Source organism: Pristiophorus japonicus, chromosome 6 (assembly GCF_044704955.1).
Source record: "Pristiophorus japonicus isolate sPriJap1 chromosome 6, sPriJap1.hap1, whole genome shotgun sequence".
Taxonomy (NCBI): Eukaryota; Metazoa; Chordata; class Chondrichthyes; family Pristiophoridae; genus Pristiophorus; species Pristiophorus japonicus.
Genome location: NC_091982.1, coordinates 231,312,061 through 231,326,095, shown reverse-complemented (window position 1 = coordinate 231,326,095; position 14,035 = coordinate 231,312,061).

Below are 14,035 nucleotides of genomic sequence, written 5' to 3'. Positions count from 1 at the left end.
TTTTGATAGGTGCACGGCTCCAACTACACCACCCTGGGCCACAGTGTGAAAACCCCAACTTTTCCGTCTGTGAAAGACTGTCCCAAGTCTGTGTGGAGTACATTAACATTTTACTGACTTGACTTCCATTCTGAGATATCCCAGTACAGTACACTCTCAGGTGGATGTAGAATATCCCATGTCCTGGTCAATATATATCCCTCAACCGACATCACTAAACATTGATGTTATTGGGAGCTTACTGTACGGAAATTGGCAGTGGCAATGCAATAGTGACTACACTTCAAAAATAAAAGTATTTTGTTGGCCGTAATACACTATGGGACATCCTGAGGTTGTGAAAGGTGCTACAATAATTGTAAGTTTTTAATTTTGTTTTATTTGTACAGGTTGAACCTCCCTTATCCGGAACCCTCGGGACCCGGCCTGTTCTGGATAAGGGATTTTTCCAGACGAGGGGTGGTCATGTTAAATTGGATAGCACAGGTACTGAGCAAGGGAATATCGGGGCTGGCTGGCTTGGGATTGGGAGTGCGGCAGAGAGATCATGGGGAGGGGGGGTGGGGCAGTGGATCGCTGGGTCAGGCAGTGATTGCAGGAATCGGCAGCAAGGAAGGACTTCAATTTGTTCAATTTGTTCATGTCGGAGTGGCTGGAAATAGTTCCGGATGAGGGGTGGTTCCGGATAAGGGAGTTCTGGATAAGGGAGGTTTAACCTGTACTCTTTTATTTGGACTGCCCTTTCTGCAGCCAGCTGTTGCATGATGTAACTGTGTGTGAAATCACATGTTAAATGTCAGTTCGCCATCACACCGATAGAACCAATGTATATTCGTCTGAAAATGTGGAAGCAATTTACAGAGATATTATTATACCCATCATCATCATAGGCAGTCCCTCGGAATCGAGGAAGACTTGCTTCCACTCTTAACATGAGTTCTTAGGTGGTTGTACACTCCAATACGAGAACCACAGTCCCTGTCACAGGTGGGGCAGAAAGTCTTTGAGGGATCGGGTGGGTGGGACTGGTTTGCCGCACGCTCTTTCCGCTGCCTGCGCTTGATTTCTGCATGTTCTCGGCGACGAAACTTGAGGTGCTCAACGCCCTCCCGGATGCACTTCCTCCACTTAGGGCGGTCTTTGGCCAGGGACTCCCAGGTGTCGGTGGGGATGTTGCACTTTATCACTTTAACATAAACATAGCTTACTTAAGTTCTGTGATACGTGCCATTCAAAACATGCATAGGTCCCGCTGCTCAGGTCCCGTCTGTAGGATTGGTTTAAAGGACAGATTGAACTAACCTTGAGCAGAACAATTCTAAGCAAAGGAGATTATTTCGGGGATGAAAATTGCAACCATTACTTTAACTTAAAGGAGCGGGGTGTAAGATATTTGAATCTGAAAACCAAATTCATGGTTTGCAACTCAATACTTTTATTGTGGACGACCAAGTCTTTTCCGCGCATATTGTCTCTAAGCAGTAGTGAGAGAAATAAATGCAATGACCCTGTTTTCCCCGGGTAGAAACATAACCATAGTCAATCCTTTCAATTCTGACTCTCTACAAATTGTTAAGGAAAGCTCAAGACCGTTATAGGTCACTAGTCACGTACATTGTCCTTGCTGATTCATTATGGCATGCCAACTTGTTTACCATCCTGGCTTATTGTCCCACTTCCTATCTCAAGATTACCTTGGCTATCTTGTCTCAAAACAAAAAGAAGTCAACAGGCATGAATCACACTTTCAGCAGCAGCTAAACAGCACAGTCAGCTAAATTGTACCCTGACACATTAAAACCTAAAGCCTCCTGGCAATGAACAACTTTAACCATTTCATTATTTCTGGTGACAGTACAAATCCACAATCCATTTGTAAGTAAAAAGAAAGCAAAAACCTTAATCATATGAAATTAAACCAACTCCTCGCCCAAGGAACTGCCTATGATGATGATGAGTCATTCTTCAATTGTGACTGCACAAAGTGACCATCTGTGGGCCATTTGATGTCTGTGGCTGAAACCAATTCCATCCTCAGCCAACATTTAAGAGAGTTTACTGAATAGAGATCAGGAGCAGGAAACATAGCTGATTTAAACCTTCCATATCTTAGTTTGTTTGGTTTTGGGCTGCCTTTGTTAAAGTCTCCACTACTCCCCGACTCTGGAGACACATGCTAAGCTCCTGCTCCCAGTGCTCGTTCCCACTCCCATGACGAGTGCTGGCACCTGCCCTGTTTTGGACAAGACCGTCCAGTTTTTGAGTAGGCTGTCCGGAAATGTCTCAAATCGCACTGACATCAAAGTCTACATTTTTTAAATAGAAGCCCATTTCTTCCCACATACTTCTGTGTCTCATGATGCGGAAACCCCGTGTTATTCAGGCCTACTCCTGCTCCTATTTCTCATGTTCTTACATCAGTAAATGTCCAAAATCAACAGGGATCAGGCTCTTTTATCACTAGAGAATCAGAGAATCTCACCGCATAGAAGGAGGCCATTGGGCCCATCGTGCCTAACATCATCATCGACAGTCCCTCGAAACGAGGATGACTTGCTTCCACGCCGAAAAGGGATGAGTTCACAGATGTTTCAATGAAGGATCTAATATTCCAGGTCCCGAACTACATCCTGAAGGGTGGAAGATGCCTGTGCGTGGATTTTTTTAACGTGGGGTGGCCGTTGCACACCAGCCACCACACGGGCTTGACAGAGCTAGGTCTTGGTCCAGTGGCAAGGGTTAACCAAAGACTTACTGGAGACCTGCTCTGCTGCATGGACCTAGTGTACACACATATCGCAGTGTGGGGTGGCCCGTGCTGCCCCTGGGCCCTCGCCTCTTCTGGGCCCCAGATTCACACCTCTCCTGGTACTGAGCCCTGAGGAACTCCACTGGAAACAGCCTCCCAGTCACAGAAGCTCCCCTCAACCATTCCCCTTTGCTACCTGCCACTGAGCCAATTTTAGATCCAATTTGCCGCTCTGCCATGGGCTTTTACTTTTTTGGTTAGTCTGCCATGTGGGACCTCGTCAAAAGCCTCGCTCAAATCCAAGGAGCAAACAACTTCTTTCAGGGGGAAAGATGCCTGCTCTTTGAAAGAGCGATCCAGTTAGTTCCACTCCCCTGCCAGCCCTTATCCTAACCCCTGTCCGCCTTTATCCTACCTTCTACTGCATCCTACCTCCCAGCCATACGTATTTTCTCCCCTCTTCCTATGCCTGTCCAACCCCCGGTCTGCCTCGATGCTACCTGCTGGCCATCTCGATTCTACCCCTTGCCTGCTCCTATACGGTTCCGATTTCGAGTTGGTGCAACCTATCTCCCTTCCCCCACCCCACCCAACGAGTCACCTCCAACCCTCCAACCTCTGTGTGGTTGCAGTGCAGAGTTACTTAAATCATGACATTCGGATTGTCTACTTTAAACACTCGACACTTGTGCTAGCCATCGGGGAGGAAAGCAACAAGTTGTTTTAATTTTAAAAATTGGCTTTTTATCTCATGAAGGACAAATTCTCAAGCCTGGCTGAGGTCACCGAAGAGCCACTTCTAGAATTTTCTTTTGGTTACATTCAGAATTTTAATTAGGCTGCTTCGTAACTGGTGGTGTATAACAGTGCCCATTCACTGAATAGAATCTGTGACCTGTGTAAGCGCCATTTGCATGCCTCGGCCTGACAATACTTCCCACAGCCCATCTTTTCAGAAGAGAGACAACAGACCCCCTTTCACCAATGTTTTTTTGATTTAAATGTTTCCGATTGTGTGTTTTAACGGCATTGTTGTGGTTTTCTTCCTCTTCTCTCCCTCCCTAAAAGGCATACTTTTCATACCAATGAATGTTAACAATCACAACGCACTATGTCTCTCTCAGAGTACCGAACAGCTAACACTTTGCAGCCATGCCTGCAAACTGAATGGGAGATGGGATTTTACCAGCACGCAGTTCGTCGGTTCACAAATCAACCGAGCAAGTCTCTGCCTTCTTCAGACTCGGTGAAAATGCCCCAAGTCACGATCAGGAACTATACGCAGCATCATTTTTTCATGTGTGGAAGCATAAGTTTGTGCTGGGGTTTTGTGCTTTCTAAGCTAAATTGAAAATATCAAATTGTATAATTTTACTGTAAAAACCCCAAATCCGTAATAAAGCAGAGAAACCATGGCCTCAACATTCAACAATGGCCGAGTGAGAGTGTCTGTGGAATGAGTGTCAGAGTGGGGATGTAGAAAGAAAGACTTGCATTTATATAACGCCTTTCATGACCACCTGATGTCGCAAAGCGCTTTTCAGCCAATGGAGTACTTTTGGAGTGGGTCACTGTTGTAATGTGGGATACGTGACAGCCAACTTGCGCACCGCAAGCTCCAACAAACAGCAATGTGATAATGTGTTTCTTTGTTATGTTGAGGAGAGACAGGTTTGAAATTCCCTCCCTAAACCTCTCCACATCTCTCCACATCTCTCCTCTCTTTTAAGATTCTCCTTAAGGGAGATCGAGAGCCAGCGGCAGTTGGTGAGAGGGGAGCGACCTATCAAAAGCCCAGCGGGAGATCGAGAGCCAGCGGCAGTTGGTGAGAGGGGAGCGGCCTATCAAAAGCCCAGCGGGAGATCGAGAGCCAACGGCAGTTGGTGAGAGGGGAGCGGCCTATAAAAGGCCCAGCGGGAGATCGAGAGCCAGCAGCAGTTGGTGAGAGGCGGGAGCGGCCTATCAAAAGCCCAGCGGGAGATCGAGAGCCAGCGGCAGTTGGTGAGAGGTGGGAGCGGCCTATAAAAGGCCCAGCGGGAGATCGAGAGCCAGCGGCAGTTGGTGAGAGACGGGAGCAGCGATGGAGCGGCCTATAAAAGGCGACCGGTGCAGCTACAGTGGGAGAGAAAGCAAAATAGAAGTAGAAAGTAATCAAAAAGTGACGTCACAGCCAATGGGGTAAGTGATCGGCTGGTGATTGGTGAGTAGCTTTTCTTTTATTTTTTATATCAGTAAGTGAACTGTAACATTGTTATTACCAATTTAAGGGTATCTAAGGTTAAGACATGGCAGGAGAGCTCGGCCATGTGATATGCTCCTCCTGTACCATGTGGGAACTCGGGGACACTTCCGGTGTCCCTGGGCGCTACGTGTGTGGGAAGTGTATCCGCCTCGAGCTCTTGACGGTCCGCGTTGCGGAATTGGAGCTGAGGGTGGATTCACCCTGGAGCATCCACGGTGCTGAGAATGACATGAGTATCACGTGTAGTGAGTTGGTCTTACCGCAGGAGAAGGGTCCACAGCCAGATAGGGAATGGAAGACCAGCAGGAAGAGCAGTGCAAGAAAGATAGTGCAGGGGTCCCCTGTGGTCATCCCCCTGCGAAACAGATACACTGCTTTGAGTACTGTTGGGGAGGATGACTCATCAGGGGAGGGCAGCAGCAGCCAAGTTCATGGCACCGTAGGTGGCTCTGCTGCAAAGGAGGGCAGGAAAAAGATTGGGAGCGCGATAGTGATAGGGGATTCGATGGTGAGGGGAATAGATAGGCGTTTCTGCGGACGCAACCGAGACTCCAGGATGGTATGTTGCCTCCCTGGTGCAAGGGTCAAGGATGTCTCGGAGCGGGTGCAGGACATTCTGAAATGGGAGGGAGAACAGCCAGTTGTCGTGGTGCACATTGGTACCAACGACATAGGTAAAAAAAGGGATGAGGTCCTACGAAAAGAATTTAAGGAGCTAGGAGCTAAATTAAAAAGTAGGACCTCAAAAGTAGTAATCTCGGGATTGCTACCAGTGCCACGTGCTAGTCTGAGTAGGAATCGCAGGATAGCGCAGATGAATACATGGCTTGAGCAGTGGTGCAGCAGGGAGGGATTCAAATTCTTGGGGCATTGGAACCGGTTCTGGGGGAGGTGGGACCAGTACAAACCGGACGGTCTGCACCTGGGCAGGACCGGAACCAATGTCCTAGGGGGAGTGTTTGCTAGTGCTGTTGGGGAGGAGTTAAACTAATATTGCAGGGGGATGGGATCCTATGCAGGGAGACAGAGGGAGACAAAAATGAGGCAAAAGCAAAAGACAGAAAGGAGATGAGGAAAAGTGGAGGGCAGAGAAACCCAATGCAAAGAACAAAAAGGGCCACTGTGCAGCAAAATTCTAAAAGGACAAAGGGTGTTAAAAAAGCAAGCCTGAAGGCTTTGTGTCTTAATGCAAGGAGTATCCGCAATAAGGTGGTTGAATTAACTGTGCAAATAGATGTTAACAAATATGATGTGATTGGGATTACGGAGACGTGGCTCCAGGATGATCAGGGCTGGGAACTCAACATCCAGGGGTATTCAACATTCAGGAAGGATAGAATAAAAGGAAAAGGAGGTGGGGTAGCATTGCTGGTTAAAGAGGAGATTAATGCAATAGTTAGGAAAGACATTAGCTTGGATGATGTGGAATCTATATGGGTAGAGCTGCAGAACACTAAAGGGCAAAAATCGTTAGTGGGAGTTGTGTACAGACCTCCAAACAGTAGTAGTGATGTTGGGGAGGGCATCAAACAGGAAATTAGGAGTGCATGCAATAAAGGTGCAGCAGTTATAATGGGTGACTTTAATATGCACATAGATTGGGCCAGCCAAACTGGAAGCAATACGGTGGAGGAGGATTTCCTGGAGTGCATAAGGGATGGTTTTCTAGACCAATATGTCGAGGAACCAACTAGGGGGGAGGCCATCTTAGACTGGGTGTTGTGTAATGAGAGAGGAATAATTAGCAATCTCATTGTGCGAGGCCCCTTGGGGAAGAGTGACCATAATATGGTGGAATTCTGCATTAGGATGGAGAATGAAACAGTTAATTCAGAGACCATGGTCCAGAACTTAAAGAAGGGTAACTTTGAAGGTATGAGGCATGAATTGGCTAAGATAGATTGGCTAATGATACTTAAGGGGTTGACTGTGGATGGGCAATGGCAGACATTTAGAGAGCGCATGGATGAATTACAACAATTGTACATTCCTGTCTGGCGTAAAAATAAAAAAGGGAAGGTGGTTCAACCGTGGCTATCTAGGGAAATCAGGGATAGTATTAAAGCCAAGGAAATGGCATACAAATTGGCCAGAAATAGCAGCGAACCTGGGGACTGGGAGAAATTTAGAACTCAGCAGAGGAGGACAAAGGGTTTGATTAGGGCAGGGAAAATGGAGTACGAGAAGAAGCTTGCAGGGAACATTAAGGCGGATTGCAAAAGTTTCTATAGGTATGTAAAGAGAAAAAGGTTAGTAAAGACAAACGTAGGTCCCCTGCAGTCAGAATCAGGGGAAGTCATAACGGGGAACAAAGAAATGGCAGACCAATTGAACAAGTACTTTGGTTCAGTATTCACTAAGGAGGACACAAACAACCTTCCGGATATAAAAGTGGTCAGAGGGTCTAGTAAGGAGGAGGAACTGAGGGAAATCTTTATTAGTCGGGAAATTGTGTTGGGGAAATTGATGGGATTGAAGGCCGATAAATCCCCAGGGCCTGATGGACTGCATCCCAGAGTACTTAAGGAGGTGGCCTTGGAAATAGCGGATGCATTGACAGTCATTTTGCAACATTCCATTGACTCTGGATCAGTTCCTATGGAGTGGAGGGTAGCCAATGTAACCCCACTTTTTAAAAAAGGAGGGAGAGAGAAAGCAGGGAATTATAGACCGGTCAGCCTGACCTCAGTAGTGGGTAAAATGATGGAATCAATTATTAAGGATGTCATAGCAGCGCATTTGGAAAATGGTGACATGATAGGTCCAAGTCAGCATGGATTTGTGAAAGGGAGATCATGCTTGACAAATCTTCTGGAATTTTTTGAGGATGTTTCCAGTAAAGTGGACAAAGGAGTACCAGTTGATGTGGTATATTTGGACTTTCAGAAGGCTTTCGACAAGGTCCCACACAGGAGATTAATGTGCAAAGTTAAAGCACATGGGATTGGGGGTAGTGTGCTGACGTGGATTGAGAACTGGTTGTCAGACAGGAAGCAAAGACTAGGAGTAAATGGGTACTTTTCGGAATGGCAGGCAGTGACTAGTGGGGTACCGCAGGGTTCTGTGCTGGGGCCCCAGTTGTTTACATTGTACATTAATGATTTAGACGAGGGGATTAAATGTAGTATCTCCAAATTTGCGGATGACACTAAGTTGGGTGGCAGTGTGAGCTGCGAGGAGGATGCTATGAGGCTGCAGAGTGACTTGGATAGGTTAGATGAGTGGGCAAATGCATGGCAGATGAAGTATAATGTGGATAAATGTGAGGTTATCCACTTTGGTGGCAAAAACAGAGAGACAGACTATTATCTGAATGGTGACAGATTAGGAAAAGGGAAGGTGCAACGAGACCTGGGTGTCATGGTACATCAGTCATTGAAGGTTGGCATGCAGGTACAGCAGGCGGTTAAGAAAGCAAATGGCATGTTGGCCTTCATAGCGAGGGGATTTGAGTACAGGGGCAGCGAGGTGTTGCTACAGTTGTACAGGGCCTTGGTGAGGCCACACCTGGAGTATTGTGTACAGTTTTGGTCTCCTAACTTGAGGAAGGACATTCTTTCTATTGAGGGAGTGCAGCAAAGATTCACCAGACTGATTCCCGGGATGGTGGGACTGACCTATCAAGAAAGACTGGATCAACTGGGCTTGTATTCACTGGAATTCAGAAGAGTGAGAGGGGACCTCATAGAAACGTTTAAAATTCTGACGGGTTTGGACAGATTGGATGCAGGAAGAATGTTCCCAATGTTGGGGAAGTCCAGAACCAGGGGTCACAGTCTAAGGATAAGGGGTAAGCCATTTAGGACCGAGATGAGGAGAAACTTCTTCACCCAGAGAGTGGTGAACCTGTGGAATTCTCTACCACAGAAAGTAGTTGAGGCCAATTCACTAAATATATTCAAAAGGGAGTTAGATGAAGTCCTTACTACTCGGGGGATCAAGGGGTATGTCGTGAAAGCAGGAAGCGGGTACTGAAGTTTCATGTTCAGCCATGAACTCATTGAATGGCGGTGCAGGCTAGAAGGGCTGAATGGCCTGCTCCTGCACCTATTTTCTATGTTTCTATGTTAAAGCTTACCTCTCTGACCAAGCTTTTGGTCACCTGTCCCAATATCTCCTTATGTGGCTCGCTGTCAAATTTTGTTTGAAAATGATCCATGTGAAGCACCTGAGGACTTTTTACTACATTAAAGGCGCTATGTAAATGCAAATTGTTTTTCTTTCTGGTGGACTGATAAGAGATTATACTCAACATTCCCACTAAGCTGTGAGGTCCCGCGTAGGCCGCTCACCGGCTTTTGCATCGAAGAAATCACGCATGTGCGAAAATTAGAATGGGCCACGCAGCCAGTTACATAGAAACATAGAAACATAGAAAATAGGTGCAGGAGTAGGCCATTCGGCCCTTCGAGCCTGCACCACCATTCAATAAAATCATGGCTGAGCATTCCCTCAGTATCAGTTCCTGCTTTCTCTCCATACCCCTTAACCCCCTTTATCCGTAAGGGCCATATCTAACTCCCTCTTGAATATAACCAATGAACTGGCATCAACAACTCTCTGCGGCAGGGAATTCCACAGGTTAACAAATCTCTGAGTGAAGAAGTTTTTCCAAATCTCAGTTCTAAATGGCCTACCCCTTAGCCTAAGGCTGTGTCCCTTGGTTCTGGCCTTCCCCAACATCGGGAACATTCTACCCACATCTAACCTGTACCGTCCCGTCAGAATCTTATATGTTTCTATGTGATCCCCTCTCATCCTTCTAAACTCCAGTGTATAAAGGCCCAGTTGATCCAGTCAGTCCACATATGTCAGTCCTGCCATCCCGGGAATCAGTCTGGTGAACCTTCGCTGCACTCCGCAAGAACGTCCTTCCTCAGATTAGCAGACCAAAACTGAACACAATATTCCAGGTGTGGCCTCACCAAGGCACTGAACAACTGCAATAAGACCTCCCTGCTCCTATACTCAAATCCCCTAGCTATGAAGACCAACATGCCATTTGCCTTCTTCACCGCCTGCTGTACCTGTATGCCAACTTTCAATGACTGATGAACCATTTCACCCAGGTCTCGTTGCACCTCCCCTTTTCCTAATCTGCCGCCATTCAGATAATATTCTGTCTTCGCGTTTTGCCCCCAAAGTGGATAACCTCACATTTATCCACATTATACTGCATCTTTCATGTATTTGCCCACTCACCTAACCTGTCCAAGTCACCCTGCAGCCTCTTTGTGTTCCCCTCACAGCTAACACCGCCACACAGTTTAGTGTCATCTGCAAATTTGGAGATATTACACTCAATTCCTTCATCCAAATCATTGATGTATATTGTAAAGAGCTGGGGTCCCAGCACTGAGCCCTGCGGCAGTCCACTAGTCACTGCCTGCCATTCTGAAAAGGACCCATTTATTCCGAATCTCTGCTTCCTGTCTGCCAACCAATTCTCTACCCACGTCAGTATATTACCCCCAATACCATGTGCTTTGATTTTGCACACCAATCTCTAGTGTGGGGATGTTGTCAAAAGCCTTTTGAAAGTCCAAATACACCACATCCAATGGTTCTCCCTTGTCTACTCTACTAGTTACATCCTCAAAAAATTTCAGAAGATTTGTCAAGTATGATTTCCTCTTCATAAATCCATACTGACTTGGACCAATCCTGTCACTGCTTTCCAAATGCGCTGCTATTTCATCCTTAATAATTGATTCCAACATTTTCCCCACTGCTGATGTCAGGCTAACCGGTCTATAATTACCCACTTTCTCTCTCGCTCCCTTTTTAAAAAGTGGTGTTACATTAGCTACCCACCAGTCCATAGGAACTGATCCAGAGTCGATAGACTGTTGGAAAATGATCACCAATGCATCCACTATTTTTAGGGCCACTTCCTTAAGTACTCTGGGATGCAGACTATCAGGCCCCAATGATTTATCGGCCTTCAATCCCATCAATTTCCCTAACACAATTTCCCGTCTAATAAGGGTATCCTTCAGTTCCTCCTTCTCACTAGACCCTCGGTCCCCTAGTACTTCCGGAAGGTTGTTTGTGTCTTCCTTTGTGAAGACAGAACCAAAGTATTTGTTCAACTGGTCTGCCATTTCTTTGTTCCCCATTATAAATTCACCTGAATCCGACTGCAAGGGACCTACGTTTGTCTTCACTAATCTTTTTCTCTTCACATATCTATAGAAGCTTTTGCAGTCAGTTTTTATGTTCCAGGCAAGCTTCTTCTCGTACTCTATTTTCCCCCTCTTAATTAATTCTTTGTCCTCCTCTGCTGAATTCTAAATTTCTCCCAGTCCTCCGGTTTGTTGCTTTTTCTGGCCAATTTATATGCCTCTTCCTTGGATTTAACACAATCCTTAATTTCCCTTGTTACCCATGGTTGAGCCACCTTCTCCAGACAGGGATGTACATTTGCTGAAGTTCATCCATGTGATCCTTAAATGTTTGTCATTGCCTATCCACCATCAACCCTTTAAGTATCAGAAACATAGAAAATAGGTACAGGAGCAGGCCATTCGGCCCTTCGATTCTGCACCACCATTCAATAAGATCATGGCTGATCATTCACCTCAGTAACCCTTTCCTGTTTTTTCTCCATACCCCTTGATCCCTTTAGCCGTAAGGGCCATATCTAATTCCCTCTTGAATATATCTAACGAACTGGCATCAAAAATTCGCTGTGGTGGAGAATTCCACAAATTCACAACTCTCTGAGTAAAGAAGTTTCTCCTCATCTCGGTCGTAAATGGCCTACCCCTTATCCTTAGACTGTGACCCCTGGTTCTGGACTTCCCCAACATCGGGAACATTGAAATTAAAGAGCGCCCCAATAGCTGACGGGCTGCCTCAGCTGATGTGGGGTAAGGGATGCTACAATTCATCTCGGCACCCTTGGATCAGGGAGGGGAATAGTACCTTGAGTTTTGCCAACTAAAAATAAATTCAAATGAACTCAGCCCAGGGGACGATTAACATAAGACCGAATGACCCGCCTGATCTGTCCCACTGCCAAATTATACTGAACTGTATGACAAAGCGATCTCACTGCTGGAGGATTTCTGCATAGGATAATTTACTGTAAATTATGGCTTCCTCTCCTGTGGGAACATTTTGCGTTATTTCAAGAGGTGACAATGGACAACACTTGTTTCCTTAAGTGTTAAAATTAAGTACAATGCCAAGAGAATACAGTGTACAGGGACATTCTCAGCTAAAAAGCTGTCCTTGTGCAGAAGCTTAGCACTCTTGTCTTTTCCCTTTGAGACCATCATTCAGATCCAGCCCAGTTTGAAAAGGTTGATCATCTTCTCTGAGAGAAAGAGCAAAAGGACACATTGGTGAACAAATGATCCTGTGTGTGTGCAGCAGTGATATTCTGGATGTAATCTGCTTTATTACTGGCCTGAAGTGTACATATATCTCCCTATGATGACACGTAAAAAGATTTTAAAAAAGGAACATTTACATTTATATAGCGCCTTTCACGGCCTCAGGACGTCCAAAAGTGCTTCACAGCTTTTGAAGTATGTCACTGTTGTAATGTAAGAGATGTGGCAGTCAATATGTGCACAGCAAGGTCACACAAACAGCAGTAAGATTATGACCAGATAATCTCTTTTATTGGTGTTGGCTGAGTGATAGGGAGAACTCCCCTGATCTTCTTCGAATAGTTTTGGGAGCTCTTTAATGCTCACCTGAAATGGCAGATGGGGCCTTGGTTTAACGTCGCATCTGGAGCAGTGTAGCACTCCCTCAGCCTAGATTATGGAATTCAGAAGAATGAGAGGCGATCTTATCGAAACATATAAGATTATGAGGGGGCTTGACAAGGTGGATGCAAAGAGGATGTTTCCACTGATGGGGGAGACTAGAACTAGAGGGCATAATCTTAGAATAAGGGGCCACTCATTTAAAACTGAGATGAGGAGAAATTTCTTCTCTCAGAGGGTTGTAAATCTGTGGAATTCACTGCCTCAGAGAGCTGTGGAAGCTGGGACATTGAATAAATTTAAGACAGAAATAGACAGTTTCTTAAACGATAAGGGGTTATGGGGAGCAGGCAGGGAAGTGAAGCTGAGCTCATGATCAGATCAGCCATGATCTTATTGAATGGCGGAGCAGGCTCAAGGGTCTACTCCTGCTCCTATTTCTTATGTTCTGTAGTCTCTGGAGTGGGACTTGAACCCATGTTCTTCATGACACAGAGGCAAGAGTGTGCCCACTGAGCCACGGCTGACACCTGCATTACCTGCACCCTCTGGCCATGTTATAAAACTGTATCTCGAAGATTAAGGCAACAGGCAGAGAACATTCAATGAAGGGAGGGTCGCGAGCTCCTGGTAATTTGGGCTGCATTTGAGTTGCTACACGATGCTGACAGCCTCACATTGGATCTAATAATGTAGAATAATATTGCTACACATGGAGTGATCTTGTGATGTTTTATCACAAGGGTCAATGCCAAGAATATTAGAATTTTCACTGATCACCCGAGCCAACATTTCAATCACAATCGCCATCTCTAAGGGGGTTCGGGAGCAACCCTGCCTCGTCCTCTATGAAGTGCAAATTTAGTAGGGGCCCCGTCGTCAGTATTAACGAAATCCACAGGGGTATTTTAACATATACTGCTCTGATTTTCAACTTCACTCTTCAAGTTGAGCCCAAGCACCACTACAAACAGAAACTTCCACTCACAGTTCTGTGCATGCAGTCAGGATCTCTGCTCAGCATCTTGTTATAGATCCTTCTGGCAGCTGGTCAGCTAGGGGTTAAAAACAGGAGAAATGTTTTCCAGGTCCTTTTAGTTCTGACATTGTAGTTAACTTGCTATCAAATATATATTTTTAAACTTATCCCTTTCCTTTCTCTTACGTGACCGTACTGGTCACAACTTTGAACATCCAAATTATTTTGTCGAAAGGCAGAAAGATAAATGTGAAAAGCAAATACACTTTGCCTGTATACGTCAGCTGTGACTCAGTTGGGAGCTTTCTTGCCTCTGAGATAGAAGGTTGTGAGTTCAGAGTCGC